At 43.8% G+C, this 22,247-nt stretch overlaps 1 pseudogene; it reads left to right on the top strand.

The window, feature by feature from the left end:
- Positions 1-11,783: 11,783 nt before the first annotated feature.
- LOC120604136 (uncharacterized) lies at positions 11,784-11,902 on the top strand (annotated as a pseudogene).
- Positions 11,903-22,247: the final 10,345 nt, after the last annotated feature.

The raw sequence follows: 22,247 nt of genomic DNA, 5'->3' as shown, positions 1-22,247 counted from the left end.
TTTCCAATTTATTGCCATCATGAGCAAAGCCTCAAAAACATCCTTGGGCACATGCACGTGTTATTCCCTGGGGCAGACCGAGAAGTGGAACCGCTCAGCCAGAGGATGGGTGCAATTTCGGTTCAATAGAAATGTCAAATTTCCCTCCGGAGAGGCTATCAGTTTATAATCCTGTTTCCTTACACTCTTGATGTTATACTTGATTCCATCAAATTTCAAAATCTGTATTTCGTAACAGCGAGGTTGACGTTTTTTCCTGCGTTTGTTGGCCATCTGTTTTCCCTCTTTGGTGCATTGCCTGCTCCTCTCCTTTGCCTGCTGTCGCATCGGGTCGTTTCTGTTTTAAAATTTTAATTTGTAGTTCTTTATATCTTTTGGGCACCGATCCTTTGCCTATACAAGCTACAAATATTTCCCCGCATCCTGTCACTTGCTTTTCAACTTTGTTTCTGGTTTTTCCTACTGTTGTTGTCGAGGTGATATATAGTTACAAAACTCTTCACAACAATTCCTGGGGCATAGCTGGCATTCCGATACAAACAGTAGCAGTAACAATAGCTAACGTGCACTGAGCGCTTCCTCTATGCACAGCAAGGCTGGGAAGAGGTAGGGTGAGTGAGCCAGGCAAAAAGCAAGAGAGGGAAGAGGCACCAGAAAACTCAGTGATCAGGATAATCATATTTGTAATGCAATATTTACAAAAATCAAAACAAATACAAAAAATCCATAATAGACTAAATACCAATTTTTTTTATAAAGATGGGATTGGTGACAGTGCCACCCCTGAACCCCTCTAGAGCCTGAGGCGAAAGGCGAAGTCAGGGATAGTGCTCCTGTCTTTATTGAAAATGTTGATAATTTCGTTCATTGTAGTTTTTTACATTGATTGGGATTTTTTTTCTTTTTAAATCACATTACAAATTTTTTTTATCTCGATCATCAAATTTTTTGGCACTCCTTAAATCATACGCCGGACAGAATGCCTCACTTGACTCACCCTCATCCTGGCCTGGGTTCCGAGTTTCATCCTAAGTGCTTTCCGCTTATTAACTCACTCAACCCTCATAAGAATGCTAAGGAAAATGGGGAAACTGAGGCACAGTTCAAAGTCATGCAGCCTGTCAGTAACAGTGCCGGGGTTTGAACCTGCGCTGTATATCACATGACTGTGGGCAAATCACCTGCCTTCTCTGGGCTTCAGAATTTACTATTCCATCACTGTCCTTCCCTGTAGGGGTAAATACCCGCCCCACCTACCTCAGATGGGTGTATCGAGGCATAAATAAGATCCTCTTTGCCTGAAGCCTTTTGCAAACTGTAAAGTGCTGTACACACTGGAGCAGAGCGCATAGTGGTCAAGAGCACAGACCTTGGCACCAGCCTGCTGGGGTTCACACTCCAGCTCTGATCCCTGTTAGCTGATTGGCTCCTGGGCTACTGACTTCACCTCTCGGTGCCTCAGTTTCCCCATCTGTAAAGTGGGGGTAATGCGAGTATCCACCTCAGGGGGTTGTGGTGAGAGCTGAATGAGTTCGTGACTGTAGAAACTCAGAAGAGAGTGAGACCCCCAGTTGGTGCTGTATACATGTTTGTTCCTATTTCTGCCCTTTGCTCACTTGTGAGGTGGAGCGAAGCCTGGAGTGGGGCAGCTAGAACAAGGCCCAGCTCAGCTCCTGCGCCTGCCGTGTAGTCCTGGCCAAAAGTTCCTTTGTCTCTTTGCTTCCTCTCCGTTCACTGTGTCAGTCTCTTGCATGAGGTGAGAACTGGTGCTGCCCGGGCCTAGCTTCTGGATGCTCTCCTGAAGAGTGCCAGAGCAAGGCCTGGGGAGATGAGGCTCCTGGTCACGCCCAGAGCCCAGAGAGTTTGGTAAGTGTTTCTGGGTGACCCATTCCCGCTGAGCAGTGCCTTGGTGGGGGCTCTGGGCTCACCGCTGGTGAGTCCTGAGCACCGTGCAGCCCGGGTCAGTGCAGATGGATTACCGGGCTGCTGTTCTTAGCTGGGCTTGAGCAAGTAGCCACTGCCAGGAAGAAGAAAGTGAGTGGCCTGGTCTCTGGATGGCCAGCCTCTGGGGATGTGTAAGAGCACTACTACGCTACTACTGGCCATATCATGGTGGCTTCTGAAACCTCTTCCTTTTTTTAAAAAAAGTTGAACTTTATTTTAAAGAGTAGTTTTAGGTTCACAGCAAAATTGAGGGGAAAATACAGGCCTTTCCCATATACTCCCCCCGACAGGCATAGCCTCATATATTATCAACATCCCCCACCAGAGTGGGACATTTGTTACGATCGCGAACCTGTATTGACAGATCACCATCACCAGCTCATAGTTTACATTAAAGTTCACTCTTGGTGCTGTACATTCTATGGGTTTGGACAATGTATGATGACATGTATCCATTATGATAGTATCATACAGAATAGTTTCACTGCCCTAAAGATCCTCTGTGTTCTGCCTATTCATCCCACCTTCCTGCCAGTCCCTGGCAACCACAGATCTTTTTATTGTCTCCATAGTTTTGCCTTTTACAGAATGTCATGTAGTCGGAATCAGTATGTAGCCTTTTCAGATTGGCTTTTTTCACTGAGTAATATGCATTTAAGCTTCCTTCATGTCTTTTCATGGCTTGATAGCTCCTTTTTTTCCCTCCCTTCCTTCCTTCCTTCCTTCCTTCCTTCCTTCCTTCCTTCCTTCCTTCCTTCCTTCCTTCCTTCCTTCCTTCCTTCCTTCTTTCCTTCCTTCCTTCCTTCTTTCCTTTCTGTCTTTCTTTCTGTCTTTGTCTTTCAACAGAGATTCTGCTATATTTCATTCCATATTATGTTACAAGAAAACAACAGTGTCAGTTGACAAACTGTTACATCTTTCATAATACAGACAACTGGTAACAAATATACAACATATATTATTCCATTCTCCTTACTATGTGTCATTTTTAAGTATAATCATTTTCTGAATGATCCTAGCACATTTCTTAGGTATCTGTTAGAAAGTACACATCTCAGTGTACCATACAGCAACAAAAAAAAGATAAAAGAAAAAATTTTAAAAATCTACTCCAACTAGAGAATGCAGATTTTATATGTGCCTCTAAAACCAGTTCTTTTTAGCACTGAAAAATATTCCATTGTCTGGAGGTACCACAGTTTTTTACCCCTCACCTACTGAAGGACATCTTGGTTGCTTCCAAGATTTTGGCAATTATGAACAAAGCTGCTATAAACATTCATGTTTAGGTTTTTGTGTGGACATAAATTTTCATTTCATTTGCATAAATACCAAGGAGTGTGATTGCTGGATCGTATTATTAGAGTATGTTTTGTTTTATATGGAACCACCAAACTGTCTTCCAAAGTGGCTGTACCATTTTATATTTTCTCCAGCAATGAATCAAAATTCCTATTTTTCCATATCTTTGCCAGCATTCGGTGTTGCCATCTTCTACTAAAGCCTTACTGCACTCATATTTTCTTTATTCATTCATTCATTCACTCACTCGCATGCATTCATTTAAGAAATATTTATTAAGCACCTGCAGTGGACCACACTGTTCCAGGTGCTGGAGACAGAACAATGAAACAATACAGTGTCCCTATCTCAGCTGCATCTGTTAGAACCAAATGATAAATGGTGGTGGTGATGATGATAGTGGCTAATACCAGACTCCTTATTATGCTGCTATTTATGTGCATTAACATAAAGGAGGTACTACTAGAATTATCCCCAATTTATAGATGAGGTAACAAAAGCAGAGAGAGGTTGAGCAACTTGCCAAGGTCACACAGCTAGATATGATGGACCAGGGGGTCCCACACAGGTGGTCTGGCTCATTATAGTGAGGCTAGCTGTCCAAGTTTAAATCCCAGATAGTTGGGTTTTCTATTTGTTGTTCCAGCATAATTACTAATAACCACCCTATCAGTCTCAAAAGTGTGCTGGTTTGGATGATAAATTATGTAGTCATCCTACATCTTAACCACATAAAGTCTTTGTGCATGGTAAAACTTCAGAAAACTTTAGATCAGAGTTTTACAAAATTCCAGAAGCCAAAGTTACTTTACAAAAAATGAGCATCCTAATCAAATAACTTTTGAAAATGCTGCATACTTAAGCCCTATCTTGGAAATACACAATATTTATAAAAACAGCAAAGGTTCTGAGGACCTCCACAGTTAAAAACAAAATAAAAAACCAAATAATTTAGTATGATTAAATTTAGTGTTTTCCAAAATTATTTGATCAGAGAAATCTTTTTTCTTTACCAAATGCTGTCTTTAGCCCTATGGAAAATAATTTAGAGAACTCTACTTTAAAATATTAAGAATAAACCTAAGGCAAGCAGAAGAAAAGAAAGAAATATTAGAACAGAAATTAATAAAATAAGGAACAGAAAAACAATAACGTCAATGAAACAAAAATATAGTTCCTTGAAAAAATCAACAAAATTGACTAATCTTTAGCCATAGTGACCAAGAAACAAAGAGAGACTTAAATTAATAAAACCAAGAATGAGAGACAAGTCATCATTACGGAACTTACAGGAAGAAAAAAGATTTATAAAGGAATTCTATGAACAATTATGCCAAAAAAAAAAAAATTAGGTGACTTAGCCGAATTAAGGTGACTAAACTTCTGGACAGATTTCTAGTAAGACAAACTACCAAAATTGACTCAAAGAGAAACAAGAAATTAAAGTAGATATATTATAATAAGTACAGAAATAAATTGAACTAGTAATTAAAAATTGATCTATAAATTCGAAACAATTCCCATACAAATCTCAGCTGGCTTCTTTTCAGTTGGTAAATTGAGCCTCAAATTCATGCAGAAATGCACGGGACCCAGCATAGCCAAAACGAGTCTGAAAAATAACAAAGTTGGAGGACTCATAATTTCTGAATTCAAAACTTACTATAAATCTCCAGTAATCGAGAAAGACAGTGTGGTGTTGGCCTAAGGATAGACATATAGATTAATGAAATAGATTGACAGAGTAGAAGTTAGTGTTTACATTTACAGTCAGTTGATTTTTGACAAGAATGCCAAAACAATTCAATGGGAAAATATAGTTTTTTTCAACAACATGTGCTCGGACTAATGGATATTCACATGCAAAAGACTGAATTTGGATCCCCACTTCACACTGCACACAGAGAATAACTCAAAATGGATCACAAACCTAAAGGTAAGGACTAAAACTAAAATTCTTGGAAGAAAACATTGGAACAAATTTTTGTGACCTTAGGTTAAAGCAAAGCCTTCTTAGATATGACATCAGTAAAGTACAAGTGACTAAAGAAAAAAATAGAGAAATTAGAGTTCATCAAGATTAAAATTTTTGTATTTCAAAGAACTCCATTAAGAAAGTAAAAAGACAAGTTACAGAATGCTAGAAAATATTTGCAAATCCAATATGTGATAAAGGACTTGTATCTGCCCCCCGCCAAATACATATAGAAAACACCTACAACCCCGCACCAAAAGGAAAATAAATCAATTGGAGAGTGGCAATATACACATGGCAAATAAGCAATTAAAAGATGGTCAAGACCATTAGTTATTAGGGAAATTCAAATCAAAGCCACGAGATACTACTTCACACAAACTGGTGTGACTATAATAAAAAAGGCAGACAATAATAAGTGTTGGTGAGGCCATGGGGAAGTAGGAATCCTCATACACTGCTGGTAGAAATGTGGAATGGTGCAGCCACTTTGGGAAACAGTTCAGCAATTCCTCAAAATGTTAAACATAGCGTTTATCATTCGGCCCAGCCATTTCACTCCTAAGTATATAGCCAAGAGAAATGAAAACAAATATTCACACAACTTTACATGAAGGCTCCTACCAGCATGATTTGTAATAACCAAAAATTAGAAACTACTCAAACATCCATCAGTTGACAACTGGATAAACGAAGTGTGGTACATCAATAAAATGGAATATTCTTTGTAAAATGGTGTAAAGTTCTCATCCATGCTATGATTTGGATAAGCCTTGAATACATTATGCTAAGTGAAGAAGCAAAAAACATATCGTATGATTCCTTTTATATAAAATATACAGAATAGGCAAATGCATAGAGTCAGAAAGTAAATAAGTGGTTACCAGAGGTTGGGGGTGAGTGTAGGGGAAGGGGAATGGGGTGTGACTGCATTTAGGTATGAGGTTTCTTTTGGGGTGCTGGAAGCATTCTAAAATTAGATTGTGGTGATGGTTGTACAACTTCATGAGAAACCAGTGAATGAATGGTACACTTTAAAAGGGTGATTTGTATGGTATGTGAATATATCTCAATAAAGCTGTTAAAAATATGTTAATAAATAAGGAAATTAGATGAAAAGGCCAAAATTATGAGGGAGTAGCTATGATAGAAACCTCCCGATAATTTAAACTTAAAGGTAAGTTTGTTAAAAGAAACAATTAAAAAGCACTATAGGAAAGAATTTATTGTAGAGTTTAAATTCTTTTTTTACTATGGAAAAGTTTAAACACACATCAAAGTAATGGGAAACATATAACAAGCTCCCATGTCTCCATCACCCAGTCCAGCAATTATCAGCTCATGGCTCATCTGGTTTTAGCTATACTCCCACACACTCCGTCACCCTGAAATTTTGAAGCAAATCCCAGAATCATGTCGTTCCATGATTATAAAATGTTGTAAAGGACACCACGTCCCATGTCTGCCTCAGGAAGACCCGCGGGTAGAATTTCTTTTTAACCTTAGTATTGGGGAAAGGTAAGTTTTTTTCTGAGCAATGGGTTTGCTTTCTTTGCTTACTTAATAACATTTTCTATTTAGTCATAGATTCCTTTCTGCCCTTGTCACTTGAATGCTCAGAGACAGTTTGGTACCCAGACACCTGAAAGGTTTTTATAGGAGGCAGTTCCATGAACCAGCTGAACTCCTGGCTTTATTTCATTTTCTTACCTGTAGCAGAAGTTACTAGCGGCTGACACATTACCCATTCTCCCTTCTTTCCTAGTAACTGAGCCCTGTTTTTATCTGAGATGGCACTATGCCGGGTTAAGAGATCGCACTTCTCAGCCTCCAGCGTAGCTAGGGCTAAATTCCATTCAGTGATATAGAAATTGTTCTGAACTGGAACTTCCAAGAGGCTCCTTAAAGAAGCTGGGATTGCAAGGCCTTCTCCCTTCCTTCTTCCTGCTGCCTTAAAGTGGCCGCAATGGCTGGAGCTTCTGTAGCCACCTTGAACCACGAGGGGCTCTTGAAGATGAAAGCCACATTCTAAGGATTTAATGAAGCAGGACACTAGAAGGAGCCAGTATCTTCGATTTTGTGGAGTGGCCACACCAGTTCTGGACTTTCTGATTTCATTTACGTAAAAGAAAAATAAATGTCTACGGTGTTTAGGCCGCTGTTATTTCTGGTCTTTCTTACCAGCAGCTGAGCACCATACCTACCAAATACAGCATTCCTTATTTTTTCTTCTCCCTGATTCCTTCTTGTACTGATTTCATTTTGTACATATTTTTATAAACCACTTTAAATCCTTTATGCACGTAGAGTCAAATAATTTATTATTAAACAGCAGCATTACACAGTCGAGCACAGGGAGTCTTATTTCAAAGAGCAACAACAGAAAGAAACGTCTCCAGGCAAAAAGTTAAACTGTGTCTTGTGATTCGAAAAACTGGAGTTTGAAACAGGAAGTTGCTTATTACCAGAAAGATGGGCACCACATGGAAATTCAATTTCCAACAGAGCGAGTTTTTAAAATTTGAAAAGCTGAACAAAAACGGACAATATGTCCCACTGTGGAGGAAGGGTTAGGCCAGTCATAGCGTGTTAAAACAAAAGAATATCAGATTGCCACGAGAAAAACAAATGTGGTCATGACGTAAAAATAAAGGAAAGAGCGCTATGAGGTAACAGGCAGGAAGAGAGACAGGACTTGGCTTGGTGCCCATGCCTGCTTAGTCATCACTGTGCAAACTTATGTCTTTGGCATCTTTAGGATCAGAAGAGGTGACACAGTTAACAGTAATGAGTGATTTGAGGGATGGAGGGTAAGGCTCCTATTTCACGGAGCTGTTGATAATTGAGTGTTCCCATTTAATGCATATATAACTGGAGTGCTGATAGATGTACCCAGAGGTGATATCAAAAATAGGAAGCTTGGAGGAGGCCTTCATCCGAGAGCAGGTGCAAGAGGCCCCTGGCGGCCCTGGTGTTAACCCTTTAGGTGCTGGAGTGTGGGATGAGCTGGAGGGTCCTGAGAGATAGAGAAGCTGGGTGTGTCCTGGTGCTCAGAGTGGGCTGTTTATCGACTATCATAGAAATAGTTCAGTGTTTAAAAAACGCATGTGGCCACACTGGTATCTAGTGAAATATCAGCCCCGATTTTACAGAATTTTAAACATTTTTTTCCTTAAGTAAAAGTTCGAAAAGTGAAAGCAGATTTCAGTATGTGTGCAGAAGACGAGACCATAACATACTAGTAATAACGACTTCCGTTTTCTGAGCACTTGTGCTAAGCACTTTATAATTTACAATCTCGTTCAACCCTTAACAGCAGCCCTTTAATGTGGTCTTTGGGTTCCAAGTGACTGAAACCCAACTCAAATTGACTTGAGCAAAGAGGGAATCTACTAAGGCATGGAACTGAAAGACTGAGGGGCTTCAGGCATGGCTGAATCCAGGGGCTCAAAGATCTCACCGGAACTCAGTTTTTTTCTCTCGGTCTCACGGTTCTGCTTTCCCTGATGTTTCTCAAGTAGACTCTCTCTCCATGTGCTTCCTCTGGCGGCTTATGGCTTACATTATCCTTCTAACAACACCAGCATGAAGAGAGCTTTTTGTTTTAATAATTCCAATGAAAGTTTCAGAATTGCATTTTATGCAATTAATTAGAATGACTTAGTGGGGTTTCTAATACTCACAGTTGAAAGAATTCTGAATGAATGACATGTACATTGAGCCCCACTACGTGCTTGGTTCCAGAAACAGGTGCCAGGATGGTTTTGATAAGGTCCTTGCTCCTAGCGAGCTCACAGTTGAGTGAGAAGGGTAAGGAACCCATCCATGCCTCTCTGGCCTTCATCAGGATTATAGACTTCTTCTGCACAGTCTACTTCTTCTTCTTCTTCTTTTTTATTTTTTACCTTTTCTGTTCCTTTCCCAAGTGGTGTTTAACAGCTATCTTGAGGATGTGAGTTCTAATGAGAACCACCTGCTAGCCTCCCAGGCCTGATTACGTGTCCAAGACACAACCCCACCCCATCGAACCTTGGTCGGCAATTGACCAGGAAGTAAAAGGAGAGAAAACAAGAACAATTCCATTCTCTTTCTTTGATTCCAAGGAGGAGTTAGCTTGATAAGATCAGCACTTGGCCACCTCCTGCCATCTTTCATGTTGCATTGGGTTTCATTTGTGACCTCTAAGGGCTCAAACCCAGCCAGAGCTATCTCAAGAGGACTCAAATTGGCTTCCATCCCGCCCACCTGAAGCTGGGTGAATGAGAAAAACATTTTTCCAACCTCTGTCTTAACAGCACACCTGGGCTAGAACCCACTGGGGAAAGGGCTTTCTGTCCCAGGGACCTGGGATAGGATTACAGGATCTGTCACCCCCATCTGCCACCTCAGCCTCCCCAAAAGGTGTGTCTTTGTGTGGAGGAAGAGGAGGAAGAGGCTCAAATGTCTTGCTCTAGTCCTTTGGGGTGAGAGAGCACAGAAGTGAGCCCAACGTATGATCACGAGCCCTCGGATCCTGGCGCTCCCCGGGGTCCGTGTCTGGCGCAGGAGCTGCAAGGCCCAACTCCAGCTGAACTGCCCAGCGTGTCTTCTCCTCCAGGAACCTCAGCTCAGGCCTTTCCATCACTTTCCACCACTGAGTAGCTCAGGACACTCTGCCTTTGCTTCGGCTGCGCCCTCTGCCTGTCATTCCTTCCCCCCGGGACCTAGCTTAGATGTCACCCGTGACACCTTCCAAATGCCAATCTCTCCCCCACCTCTTCCTCTACTCCGAGCCACAAACACATCAGAATGTGTCTCTTTTTGCTTTGTTCAAACTCCATGTAAAGGGCTTCTCAAGTTTTACGATTCAAGGCATGCTTACGAAACCTCGAATGTTTAGTTGCAGGGTAAATCATATCCAGAGTCATCACACGATGTGCACAGTACCTATTCTGGCTGTTTCGGAGCCATTTGCTGCCCTGCCCTTGATCTCTTATATGCTCATGAAGCTTTTCTTGCACATGTCACATGAATGCACACTCCTTCTCTGCCACCAGCCTGTGGTCACACCATGCCTTTCTCCTCTCGTTCGCCTTCTCAGCGCAGCTCAGCTCACATCCCAGCATGCCTGGCCCCTGCCAACGGCTCAGCCTTATCTCACACCACGTTCCTACCCCATCCCCACCCTCTTCCTCACCGCCCAGGCATCCATTCGCTTTGATGCCCAAGCCCTCTCTAGCTTCAGTCAAGCCCTTCCCATGTACCGTTCTCTCTCTTTCCCTTTTCTTTGCCTAATTCCCACTCAGCCTCCAGGTTTCTGCTCGAATGTCACTTCTTCTGGGAGCCCTCCTTGACTGCCATCTACATTAAGCTCCCTGGTGACACACTCCTATGGCCAGCTGCTGCTGGTGAGCACAGCCATTGTCACTGCTCCAATTCATGCCGAGAGTACGTTCTTTCTCCTTTCTCTAAATCCTGTTTTCTAGGAAACGGGTTAAGGCCCGTTCCTCCTCAAGGCTGAGCAGCGCTATCAGCCCCTGACTGAGCTCGTCTTCAGAGTTCAGCTCTTCGATGGACAGATAATGAAACTTCCTGTAGGTGCCCAACGCAGCACATCCTGCCGCGTTATTAAAACGCCCAAGAGAGAGACTTCTGTTTCTTTCACTTAATTATATGTGGCCTGAGAGTGACAGCCTTTTCTCCTCTACGTTGTATCTCCCAAGGCCCCCAACACAAGTCTGGTCATGGTAAACTCCCTCTTCCTTTTCTTTAAACTCACACACACACACACACACACACACACACACACACACTAACAGATAAACACACACCTCCTTCTCTGTGGTCCCGTAGGATAGGCGCAGTAAACGGGTAACTAGTTTGGTGGTCTGACTCAATCTCCCTTTTTTAGAGACAGCCTCACTGTAATTAAAAGAATGCTTAGTCCTGGGTTCAAATCCTGGTTCAGCTATTTAAGAGGTAGGTGATCTTGAATGAACATCTTAACCTCAGACTCTTCATTTATAAAATGGAAACTCAAATAGCCTAATCATAGGGTCAATATAAAAGTTAAATGATTAGACACTTATAATTGTCATGTACAAATATATGTGGTATGATCTCGTTATGTAAAATAAAAACCTTCTGTGTGTGTGTGAAAGTGTGGGAAAAAGTCTGACGGGACTCACCCCAGACCGACGGAGCTTATGCCTGGGCGGGGAGAAGGCGGAATGGGGAGGCCAAGGATAGTGTTTTCATCCCTTGTTATGCTTCTGTACTTTCTTATTCACATATTACTGGCTCCTGTCGACTACGTTATTGTTGAGCAGATACGTACCCTCTCACCCTTCGCTTTCGCGGAAGGGACGTATTCGGTCTCTCATCTTTGGCCTTGGCTTTGTGGCTTGCTTTGGCCAACAGGACGGTAGTGGACATGATATAAACAAAGCCTTGAAATGTGCTGGGGGAGTTGGGCCAGTGCCCTGTGCTCCTGCCTTTTACCATGAGAAGACTATGCCCGAGGGAGCCCGTTAGTCCCCTCAAAATGAGCCACGTGGAAGCCAGATCTAAACCAAACCCACCAGTCTACGGTCATGCTACCTTGAACAAGCCCGATCCCATCTGATCTTGGAAGCTAAGCAGGGTTGGGCCTGATTAGTACTTGGATGGGAGACCACCTAGGAAGACCAGGTGCTTCTGAGGCATAAAAAATAAAAAAATAATAAGGGATTGTAAGCTGACAAAGTCCTTGCAATCTGTGAGGCCAACCAAGGGTTGCCTCACTTAAAAAATAAAAATAAATAAATAAATAGATAGATAGGTAAAATAAAAAAATAAGCCAAACCCATTGCCCAGAAGCCCAGCTGAGATCCTGAGATCAACAGGATCACCCCAGAAAATCCACAGATGACTGAGCCGAAAATAAATCAGAGTTTGTTTTGTAGCAAAAGCTGACTGATACGCTTTCGTCGTTTTTTTAAAGAGAAAAAACTACATAGAAAAAAATAATAAAATCAGGAAACCAAGTGCCAAGCGAATAGCTAGTTAATAAATGCTGGATCTTAATCGTTCCATCCCCTAATCATTCTTCCAGGGCTGGTTCAGAAGACTCCAGAAGCTCTTCCAGGCCCCAATTTGAATGTGTTGCCCTTCCACATGGCACTTGGCAGCCACCATTTATTTCATCCCATCTTGCAAAATATTTAGCTGTTTCCATGCCAGGCCCCTTCCTTCACTGAGCTTAGAATAGCGTTGCATAAACGCAATATAAATACAATGGAATTGCTTTAAGTGTGTATGCGACTTACACATGTCCACTTACTTATACGGGCTCAGTGGAAAAAGCTGTCATAATTTAATGAGCATGGGTGATTCTGGGCGCTGTTCTTGCCTAAATGGAAGTGTGATGCAGCAGAGGGTAAGTGAGAGGGGAACCCTGAATCTTCTCCCACTCAGGCCCAGTTCCTTCCAGCCTGAGCATCTTGGTGAGCTGGGCCTGATTCTCATGCTTTTGATACTTCTTTTGCGTCCACTGTGGTTCCTAAGTACAATTCGAAAGTTGAGCTGTGCTGTGACTGTTGAGGAAACAGTAGCTTAACAGGGACAATTATCTAAAGTCACACAGCTTGCAAGAGGTTGAGCCAGAATTGGGGCCCAGGTCTGTCTGGATCCAAAGCTGCTCCATGGGTTTAAGCTGCAGGCTCATGCCTGTAATGAGGGGCTTCCTCAGGCCCTTGGTGAAGGGTTTTACGTTAAAAGGAGAGAAATAAATAAGATTTTGTGGTTGTCTGTTGCACAGCAAAAGCTGACTGAAAGGAGGCCGCTTGCTGGGTGTGAGGGCAACTCCATCCACAGTTGCCACTTAAAAAATAACCTTTGGACTTAGCGAAACACTGTTTATACCCCTGTCTCCATCAAAAGCTTCAGGCTCACTGCACAGCACTGTGAATGCGCTTAATACTGCATACTGAAAGACCGTTATGTCTATTTTACTACAATTTTTTTTTTTTTAACGTGGCAGGCTCTATATCTGCGAACAAATACAAAGATGGCTCCTAGCACCAACAAAAGTTCCAGAACCAATTCTCATCAGCCCGGCTGGCTCGTGTGCACATTCTGTGGCCTGTGGGATAGAATGGCTGATCAGCTTCTCTTAGGGGCGTTATCCATGTGGCCCCTCAAGTTTCAAGGTTTCTCTTGCCTCCAAGGTTCCTGAACTACTACTGCCCCTGATTTGCTGTGTGGCTTTGTACAAACCACTTCCTCTCTCTGGGCCTCTATCATCTTGGAGACCCCTCAGCTCTTAAGAATCTCATACTTGATTTCTCCTTGAGCAATTCTTCTGTCACTGTCTGCCAAGAGAGATGAAGTGGGGCTGGGGAGGGGGGAGTGGAGGCTTTCCTTTTGTGTTGGGGCTGTGTGGGCTGCAGTGGGAGTTCCCTTATCTTTTTTCTATCTTTCTTTCCTTTTTTTTTTAAACCGGAAAGTTATCTTAAACCTTAAGTGGGGAGCTGCTAAAAGCCACACACCTCAGATCTCACGTGCTACAACCTCTTGTGGGAAGAGAGCAGAGTTCTTGATTCTTACCGTTCTCTCTCCCGGACCCCCTAAGAGAGGGGCAACTCATTCCATTCATCCTTTGCTCGGCAGAGTCACAAAACTGAAAAACACTTGTCTTCTGGCCTTTTGCAGCCGCTAGGGCTGCATTCTTGAAACGAGTGCCTCTTAAACTTCAACTCACCTGGATATCTTGTGAAAATGCAGATTCTGGTTCATCAGGTCTGGGGTGGGGTTGAGCTCTTGCAGTTCTAACAATCTCTCAGGGGAGGCCCATGAGGGGAGCAGCAAGTTGAAACCTAAGTTGCTGTTAGCTCAGAAAATCCAACTGGAAAAATCACCTGAAAATCAGTCACCTACTCCTTCTCATGTTAAATTTGCCCTGCTCCCCTCTCTTAAATGATATTCTTGAAACATGTGATACATGCACGAGCTAAAAAAAGAAAAAATCAAGTGCTTCGATAAGGGCGCACGTGGAAAAGTCGTTCACCTGCTATCCTACCCCACATCCTCCTAGTTCCTGGAAGCAGCCCTTGGCCCAGTTCCTCGTGTCTTCTTCCATAGAAAGGTGGTGGTTAATGGCAATTATGAATATAGCCGCTCTTTATTGACCAATTCCTATGTCCTAGGCACTGAGCAGAGCCCCTTACGTAGATTATGTAATTCTTCCAATGAGCCCAAATATTAGGACCCGACTTTACAGTCGAGGAAACTGGGGCATACAGGAGTTAAGTGCTTTGCTCTTCGCTGCACGACAAGGGAGGGCCAGAATGAAGATGCCTGTCCCCAGGTCCTTGCCCTCTTTCGTGATTCGACACCTCTGTATACACAGCCCCCTCCCCTCTTTTTCTTAAAGCAGACACAGCTTTTCCCCACTAAACAATTTATCTTGAAGAGGGCTCAATTGCAGTCCACGGAGAGGTGCCTTTTCTTTTGAAGACGGCATAGCGTTTCTTTGCAAGCGCAGGCATACCTCAGCGATGCTGCAGGTTCTGCTCCAGACCACCACAATAAAGCGAGTGAAGTGAGTCAGAGTCCTTTGCTGGTGGAGGGTCTTGCCTTCAGTTTGTAAAAAAAACACATCTGTGAAGCACCATAAAGCAAAGAGCCATAAAGCGAGGTATGCCTGTGTGGCCCTTATTTATTTAACTGGGGACCTGTTTAGGGGATGGGAGAAAGATGGGCCATTCCAGTTCTTTTACTACAAACTGCTGCACCGTGTAGCTCTGTACATAACATCATTTTACACACAGGCGAGGACATCTGCGGGATGAACGCCTAGGCCTGGAATTGCTGGGACCAAGGCTGTGTTCCTTTAAAGTTGGGTAGTTGCTGTCAATCATTTTCCGAAGCAGCTAAAATGACGTTCACCGGCAGCGTGTGAGCGTATCTGTGTCCCCAGAGCCTCGCCAACATCACTTTATAAACTCTGGGCTTTTTCTGCTGCTGGTTTTGAACTGCTCTGCAGGAAGCACAGTTGGGCGAGACTGCCCCTCCCTGCTTGATTGTCAAACACACCAGCTGAGGTGTGTGGCTTTGAGATTGTTTTTCCATACTCAGCAACTCTGTTCTCTTGGCCAGGTCAGCCTGCTCCTCCAAAGAGAAGAATTTGTCATCAGAGACTTAATGGCTTAAAAATAAAGGGGCTCCGATTGCACTCAGGAGCCCTGCCAGTCATTGAGCTCCAAGCCCTTCCTCCCAACCCTTGGGGACCACAGCTAAGAGACTAGAAGAAGCCCCTAAGAACGATGAAGTTTGGCTTCTCAGAACCTTGAAAGACAGAGGGTCCCAGCACAAAGACAAGAAGCTGAAGATCAGCCAACAACCCTCTGTCTGAAAAGAACTCCTTTTATTTTAGAGCTGTGGTAAACTCACAGATCTGGGAGCCCATGACCTGGATTCAAATCCTGATTTCCGGGTATAAGATGTCATATTAGTGATTTAACCTCTCTAGACTCCAGTTTTCCTATCTGCAAATGGAATAATGATAGGTTTACTTACCAGTGTGCTTGTAAGTATTAGCTGTCAATACACGTAAAGATTCTGGAACAATGCCTGACACAAAGAAAGTACACAATAAATATTGGCTGTTCCTTCATTATTCGCATTATTTATTTACTTGGTTGTTGTCTGTTTAGAATGTCAATTCCAGGAGAGCAGAGACCCTGTGTGTCCCTTGTCACCTGCAGTGTCTCCTGCCCCAACCCAGTGCCTGCACAAGTAGGTCCTTCTTAAATATTCACTGGGGGAATGAACGAATGAACATGTCACTTCCCCTCCCTGAGCTTCAGTTTCTTATTTGTAGAATGAGAGATTTTTATTTTGTTGTCTGTGCTTGTCTATGTTTTCCTAATCTACAATGACTGTATGTCATTGCTTTTTGCAATTAGAAGAAAAAACTATAAAAATGTACAAGCCTTTATTCATAATTGCTAAAATTTGGAAGCAACCAAGGTGTCATTCAATAGATAAATGGTTAAACAAACCGTAGTACATCCAGACAATGGAATATTATTCAGTGATAAAAAAGAGCTCTCAAGCCAACGAAAGCACATGGAAGAACCTTAAATGCTAAGCCAATCTGAAGACACTATAGACTATACGACTCCAAATAAATAACTTTCTAGGAAAGGTAAAATTACGGACAGTAAAAGATCAATGGTTGCTAGAGGTTTTGGGGGACGGATGACTAGGCAGGGCACAGGGGATTTTTAGGGTGGTGCAGTTTCCAACGGATTCTATCTATGTATGCTTCGAGTTTTAAGGAAATACGTTCGAGGAATAACAAAGTGTTTAGTCGTCATAATGACTGTATGATTTGGAGATGCACAGGCGAGAAAATTGAGGCTTGAAGAGAGGAAGTGTCTTGTCTGAGGTCACCTCATGGCAGGTCTACCTACCCCAGGCCTTCTCGCCACCAATTTGTGGGCCGTGCCTCAGTTGCCTCCTCTGTGAAATGGGGTTATAATAGCACCTGCTTCCTTCAGTTGTTATGAGGATTAGATAAAACAATATACACAGCTCTTAAACAAAGCCCGGTACATAGTAAATGCTCAATTAGAGTTAGCCATTATGCGTCTTAATGACAGTGACAGGGAGGAGAAAGCGTATGGCAATGTCAGTTCCTGTTTCTCCTGTTTGCGTTGAATCACAAGACTTTAATAAGGGTATTTGTTTGTTTGTTTGTTTGTCTACTTTCTACAAGCATTGAGATGGAGGTGGGGAGGGAAGTTATTTTCCAAAAGCCCCTTAAGCAAGACATGGGGGTCCACTGTAGACTTTCTGCCTTTCCTGCTGGGAAAGGGTTTGCGAACTCAGCCACCCACAGGGCCCTGGCTGGGAAGGTTTACTACTGCGAAGGGAACTGCGGTGAACTGGGGAGCACGGGCTCCATCTAAGAGTCCCACTTCTAGGCAGTGGTGACCTCAGAGGAACAGAACATCTGGGTGGCCGGACCCTCTTAATTTTAAATCTAGTGAGGGACAAAGGAGACACGTCTGGAGGCCAGATATGATTCCTGGGTAACTTCTGAAGTCCAACACCCTCATTTGGAAGGAAGGATGTGGAAACGGAGGCCCAAGCGGGTAGAGTGAGTCGTCCAAGGTCCCCCAAAGTCAGTGTTAGAACTCTCAATCCTCCTTTCAGCATGCTGTTCTGAGGCCAAAGGACATCACTAGATGTCTGGAATGGCTCCTCGGAGGATCACACCGGTTTCCCCCAGGACGCCAATGTACAGAGGGAGCCGGATGGGGCCGCAGGGCTGCTGGAGATGCAGGCCAGCCCTGTCTTTCCCGTTGGAAAATGAGACCTCCTCCCTGGCCTCCAGCATAGAGGCAGGGGCACTTTTTTCTTATACTTTTTCTTTGTTTAAATTTTTAACTGTGGCAAAATACACCTAACAAAAGTTACCATCTTAACCACTTTTTAGCATACAATTCAGTGGCATTAAATACATTCACACCATTGTGCCACTGTCTCGCCCCTATCTCTAGGGTGTTTTTCATCTGGTGAAACTGGAACTCTCCACCCATTAAACGCTAACTCCCCATTCCTCCCTCCCTAGCCTCTGGCAGCCACCATTCTACTTTGCGGGTCTATGAATCTGGCTTTTCTCGGAACCCCATCTAAGTAGAGGGGCACAGCATTTGTCCTTTCGTGACTGGCTTGTTTTTCACTTAGCCTAACGCCCTCAAGATTTATCCATGTGGTGGAATGTGTCAGAATTTTCTTCCTTTGAAAGGCCGAATAATATCCTGTTGTATGTATATACCACATTTTGCTTATTCATTTATCCATCAGTAGGCACTTGGGTCGCTTCCACCTTTTGGCTATTGTGAATAATGCTGCTAAGGATGTGGGTGTATAAATATCTGTTTGAGTCTCTGCTTTCGGTTCTTTTGGATATATACCTAGAAGTGGAATTGCTGGATTATTTGGTAATTCTATTTTTACTTTTCTGAGAAAACATCATACTGTTTTCCAGAGGTTGCACCATTTTATATTCCCATCAGCAATGCAGAAGGGTTCCAATTTCTCCACATCCTTGCCGACACTTTTTTTTTTTTTTCCTGTAGCAGCCGTTCTAGCAGATGTGAGGTGAGGCAGGGTATCTTGATTTGTGTCCAGAAGGTCTTCTCAAAGGGTGGCTCCAGAACAGCCATGTGGGAGGGGCTTCCAGGTGGTATCTCATGGGAATGGGGCAGGGCGAGGTGATCAGATTTTTGTACGAAAGCAATGTTGGTAGTATAAGCTCACTGGTTTTGTTTTGCAGATGTTTTGATTTAGTCAGCCTGCTAAAATCTGTAACAATCATTAAGTTTCCAAGAACCTTTTCATTCTCACTTGACATGAGGCGCTTTTGTGAATTACAACTCAAGTATGTAGTACTGTGTATAGCATATAATAAGTGCCCAATAAATGTGAGCTAATGTTAATCAAGGTTAAAAATACGTGTGGTTGCCAGAGGCAGAGGCGGGGGGTGGGTAAAATGGGTGAAGGTGGTCAGAAGGTAGACACTTCCAGATATAAAATAAATAAGTCCTGGGGATGTGATGTACAGCGTGGCGACTAGAGTTAATAATACTGAACTGTATATGTGAAAGTTGCTAAGATCTTAAAAGTTCTGATCACAGAAAAAAATTGTAGCTCTCCGGGGTGATGGCTATTAACTAGACTTATGTGGTGATTGTTTCACAATATTTTATATTTATTCATTATCTTTTTATTTTTAAAGTTTATTATTTTCATAGGTATAATACAATTATCATTAAAAAAAAAAAAAAGATTTCAACCGCCTACTTCAGAGAAAGATAACACCGAGGAAGAGTTTTGGAGGTCTGATGGGAATTTGGTGCGGGAAGGGTTAGGACCCGGCTGCCCCCCACCCAAGGTCTCCTAGAGGCTGTGCCTGCTGTTTGGCTATTTTTGGCCAGCCTCATTCTGGAATCCTGTCTGCCACCTCCTAACTCCAGGAGTAAGACCAGAGGAGACAGTGCTGGCCTCTGGGAGCCTGTCCCCAGGAGTCCGTCCCCAGATGTAGCTGATAAGCCCCTCCCACCAGCTCTGGCCTGTGTTCTCTCTGCCTTTCTACCTATCTTGCTCGAGATTCACTCCTGAAGGACTTCTCTATCTCTCTCTCTCCCTCTCCCCACTTTTCTCCATCACCAATTTCTGCTGCTGCCAGGGGAGGAAGGCGATAGAAATTTGTCTGCCGCTGCAAGGCTCCCAGAGAGTATGAACTTGAGAAGCCGAAGACCTGCCTGTGTGTGTGAGAAAGGCAATCGATGCTGAATAAGTTTGTGGGAAACCAGGGCTGAGCCGGCAAAATAGAGTCACATGTCAGGAATATAAGCAGGAACTTCCAGGGTCAGCTGCAGAAGTACCCAGCTACACAGATGGCCAAAGGGCATTGTGGAAGAACAAGCCTTGGTCCTGAACGAGATGTGGGTTTTAGGGCCCAGCTCTGCCACCAGACATAGAGCCCTGGACTGGCAGCCACTGCCCTTAGGACCGAATCCACTTTCCTTACAGGGGCCCTTCTGTTCTGTTCCTGACACCGTGCTTGTTCCGACCATGGGGACTTTGCATTTGCTGTCCTTCAGCCTGCAACCTTCTTCTGCTGGCTTGTGGACATGGCTGGTTGCTTCTCAAGCTATAGGCCCTACTCATACGTCGCTTCTCCTGGGCCTTTCTCCAGCCACACTAAATTAGTCCTCCAGTCCCTGAGGTGTTTTATTTCATCCACAGCTCTTGGTATTCGCTAAAATTATCTTGTTCGTTGTGCTACTTTCCATGTGGCCGGCTCCTTGCCTTTTTCTCAGTTCACCATTATGCCTTATCTGCTGACTGATCGTGTAAACCTACTGTACAGCCTCGGACGAGCTATTCCACTACTCTGGGCCTCAGCCTCCTCGTCTGTGAGAAGGTGACAAAGAGCCCAGAGTCTTCTCTGACCCTGGCTCAGCGTGGGCTGTGAAGATCTAGGAAAATTAGGGGAATGTTTTGAAAAGCACTAATGAGAGGTCACTTGCTGAGAGCAAAGAGACCTCGAAGAAATTGCTCATTTAACACAGTTAATTTGCTGTGCAAAGTGTTACTCCCCCCAGCCCAATCCCCCAGCCCATAATCTCCCCTTCTTCTTGCCCTGGGGAAATGACAACTTCTTAAGGAGATAAGAGTATTGACTTTATTTATTCTTATCTTCACCTAAGAGTGGGCTGGTTCAATATTTATTCACTACTTCAGAGCCCAGCTCCATTGAAGGCCAAAGGGTGTTGTGAATCCTGAATCCTGAAAACCAGGGCTGTGGAGGAACTTGCCATGTGACCTGGAGCAGGTCTCCTCTCTTCTCTGGGCTCTACCTTTTCCATCCCTGGATTGAGAGGGTAGAAATGCTTGAACCTGGGGCTCTTCCAGTGCTGGAGTTTAGGATAACACTGAATCGCCAAGAGAGAGGAGAAGCCACACTCTCCCAAAGTGCCCCTGGCATGGGCCTTGTCCAGCATGTCCATTAATAGCACCATTCTGCCCTCCCTCTCAGAGTGCTTTCCCATCCATTATCTCCCTGCAGCTCTGGGATGGAGGTGGGGCGGCAGGCTGCTGTTTTCATCCCCGTTTGGCAGAGAAGGGAGAGAGGCAAGGCCTTGCCTGCCCGTCCAAATTCATTGTCTACCATGCTCTCCACTAGTTCTGCCACAGGGCCTTTGCACATGCCATGGTCTTCTCAACTTGAAAAACCCTTTCCTCAGTTTCCTCAGAGAAGACTCTCACTTCATCAGTTCTCTGCTCAGATGTCTCCACGTTTGAATGTCACCCTGTTCACAGCAACAGGGCCCCGACTCCTGTCACTCTCCGTGCCGTTACTCCGCTTTATTTTTCTTCACGGCGCTTCTCAACACTTGACATTAGATGATCTCGTTCCTTGTTTGTCATCTGCTTCCTCTCCTAGAATGTCAGCTTCATAAGACAGGGGAACTTTTGTCTGTCTTGTTCAGTGCTGTCTCCCCAGGCACCAGCAGGGGCCTGGAACAGCATAAGTGCTCGTTAAATGATTGTTGAATTCAACCAATCTCCTGGGGACGCAGAGGTGGAAGCGACCTTGAAATACACATCTCATCTGTCCCCCTGCCACCCTGCTGGACTTGGTGCCCTGTATAGGTTTTTCTTGTGTGAGTGACTCTCTCAGCAGAAATCAAGGCCCTTGATGTCTTAAAAAAAAAAAAAGTGGTTTCAATCATGACCGAGATCTGCATACTTTCTCTGCTAGCCCTATCTTGCATTCTTACAGGGGTTGACAGAAACAGGAAAAAAGGCAAGATATTTAGGGTGCACGTTACAGATGAATGATATGGACAAACAGCTGAAAAGAGAGATTTGATTCCTTCTTGCACAGGACTGGTTGTTTCTAGCTGTTTTTTATAACCCATGGGGTATAAATATCAATAGGACAGGATAATAATAGGTATGATGATCATATTAAAAACGACGTGCACGAGAGTTAATGCTATGTGTGATCTTGTGTGCAGGGCTCTCTGTCCCTCATCACTAAGCCTCAGGACAGTCCTGAAAGGTGGGCGCTGCCATGATGATCCTCATGATCCTCATTTTCCAGGTGAGGAAACAGGCTCTGGAACACAAAGGTCAGGGTTAATTCGTCCAAGGTTCCACAGACAAATGCCAACATAAGTTGGCAGTGTTTCCGTCATTATCACTCATTGCCCTGGGTCAAGTGACACCTGCAAAACCCCTTCAAAGAATGAAATTCCCTGTGATGGGGAGGTTCGGAGCGGGGCCTTTGGCGTCAGACTGCCTGTCTCTGAATCTGGACTGTATAACCTCGGGTGAAGTCAATTAGCTGCACTGGGCCTCAGTCTCCTCATCTGGAAAATGGGGGTGATGAGGATGCTGGTGTCTATGAAGATACACTGAGTTTAAACAGCAAGGCGCTTAGGACAGAGATTGCCACATGGTGAGTGCTCGATATTTGTTAGTT

Source organism: Pteropus medius, unplaced genomic scaffold (assembly GCF_902729225.1).
Source record: "Pteropus medius unplaced genomic scaffold, Ma_sr-lr_union100, whole genome shotgun sequence".
Taxonomy (NCBI): Eukaryota; Metazoa; Chordata; class Mammalia; order Chiroptera; family Pteropodidae; genus Pteropus; species Pteropus medius.
The sequence above is the reverse complement of the archived record's forward strand: the minus strand, read 5'-3'. Positions and strand labels throughout refer to the sequence as shown.